Here is a 2,583-nt window from a genome sequence, read left to right as displayed (position 1 = left end):
CATAAAGGAGCGTTCAAGTAACGCAATTTTTGAAGATTTGCCTTAGGGTTGCCAATTTGGGTTATTTGGGAGTTTTAATTTCCTAATTTAAAAAAAAAAAACAATTTTACGTAACGTGTTGTAAGAAAGACCCCCTCCCGCCCCTGTAACGCATCGTAACGTTTTACAAGACCCCCCTTCCCCCCAAATTGCGTTACGTAATACTTGAACGCTCCCTAACTTGTTTTTTAACTCCCCTCCTTGAGGTGCCAGGCTGGTGGCCCAGCGGTAAGAGCGTGCGACTTTCAATCCGAAGGTCGTGGGGAACACATACGTTCCCAAAAACTCATTGGTTCGAACCCCGGATCGTACCAATCATAAATTTTTCTTTTCTGCACATAGTGTTCGTTTGTCTATCATGTTTTAATTAGTTTTTCCTCTCAATTCGCTCAAAGGAAGACTGGAAGAGATCCCTTATAGGGATAAGTTCGCCTTTGTACACCATAACTATACTGTATTTCTATGTCCTAACTTGTCTTATGTACAATAAAGTGTTTACATACATAATATACATGAGTTTTTGGGAACGTATGTGTGAAATGTCATTTGATATTATTGCGTATCAGAATAATGTGTTATCCGACATGAAATTTGTGCTTGACTGTCATATTTTAGTTACTGTTTTAGCACAGAAAATATTCTGTGAACAACTTGTAATGTTCCATTCTGTGTAGTCTTGAACTTATGTAGTTTTTAGTGTTAGTACAGGACGACATAAGTCAACATTTTGTAAAAACCTTGAGTCTTAGGCACTGGTCCCACCGCGAGCTAGTAAGCTATGAACTACCGGCTATAAAAAAGGAACAATAGATAGACTCCCGTAAATAAAAGAGGCACGGCGATGTTTATAGTTACTCGCCCAGCGGTGAGCTATGAAAATCGCCGTCTCTGTTATTTGCACGGGAGTGCTTATCTTTTGTTCGTTTTTATAGCCGATAGCTCATAGCTTACTAGCTCGCGGTGGGACCAGTGCCTTACAAGCTTCAACTATAATTATTAAAAATTAAAGTATGAGTGGTTTATAAAATTTATAAGTGCCTGCATCGTGTAAAAATGTGTATAAAAACTAGATTAAGTCACAAAATGTATATTTGATAATAATTTTTGTTCCTAGTTCTTCATTGAAATATTCCATGCTTTATCTTTAATTTCACTTGCAAATATGACCTTAAAACTGTTAAAACTCTTAGACAAAGTTTTATATTTTTGTATAACAAGTAACATAAGATGTATAATAATAGAATATAGTAATGACCATTGAAATTGACTATTAAGTAGGTGTAGCTGATACTTCCATATTATATTATACATTTTAAATCTAGCGTCAAATTATTAGTGGTATAACTGTCGGATCTAAGTAGAACTACTTTTGTTACTCAGCTCTAGGTTCTTTTTATAACCTTCTATGGCTCAGACATATAAATTATATTTGCTGAATTTTTTACCTATGGCACTGGTTCCACCGCGAGCTAGTAAGCTATGAGCTATAAAAACGAAGAAAAAATAATAACTCCTGTGTAAATAAAAGAGACACGCCGATGTTTATAATTACTCGCCCAGCTATCAATATCGCCATGTCTGTCATGTCACGGGAGTGCCTATATTTTGTTCGTTTTATAGCCGATAGCTCATAGCTTACTAGCTCGCGGTGGGACCAGAGCCTATAGTGGTAATACTAGTTTATTTGTGTCAGTTTCCAGCAAAACTGTCTATTGCCGTAAGGTCTTTTAGACCTGTTATTAGTATAAAGATACAAGCAAATCTCGTCCTTATGGTAACCTACAAAGTGGGACGTATCACTAAACTTATACACATTTTGTTGATTCAAAATTAAACAAAACAAAACGAATGCAACTGTGTGCAAATTTAATGATTTTTATTTAATCGAACTTAATATGTACTATTTGTAAGTACGATAGGAACGGCCATATGCTTTATCATTTATCGCGCGACCATTCTTGCCTGCCAGGTAGGGCCTTAGGAGTATAATAGTTATTTGTTATACAAGGGGGCAAAGTTGTATTTTAACGCCGAGTGTGGAATTGAAAAACGAGCAAGTGAAAGGGTTCTATAGTTGAACCACGAGCGAAGCGAGTTCGAGAATAGAATCCTGAACTTGCGAGTTTTTTAACACACGAGAAGTAAAATACATTTGCACCCGAGTGTAACACAAAACTTTTCCCCTCATTATAGCGAGGAAACTACAACGCAAAAAATGCGTTTATCACTGCTTCCAGTAGTTCCACAGGGGTAAATCATCTTTATTACTAGATTCACCTACTTTTATCAATATTAAAGCAGTTAATTTGACATTATTCAAGGTCAAATTACTTTACCCACTAGTGGATAAAATGCGTTTTTACCCGCTAGTATTAAAGGACAAAACACGTGTTTCCGAGCTAGTGAGGGGAAAAATAAATTCTAGTTATATAAATATTTATTTAGTGCATATTTGCCTAATCGAAATATAAAAATAGTAGTGAAGATGGTAAATAGCATAGAGGAATAAGTAAAGGAAGAGTTGTAACTCTATACATCAGTAAA

The sequence above is a fragment of the Leguminivora glycinivorella genome, chromosome 15 (genome assembly GCF_023078275.1).
Source record: "Leguminivora glycinivorella isolate SPB_JAAS2020 chromosome 15, LegGlyc_1.1, whole genome shotgun sequence".
Classification (NCBI taxonomy): domain Eukaryota; kingdom Metazoa; phylum Arthropoda; class Insecta; order Lepidoptera; family Tortricidae; genus Leguminivora; species Leguminivora glycinivorella.
This window is presented reverse-complemented; position numbering follows the sequence as displayed.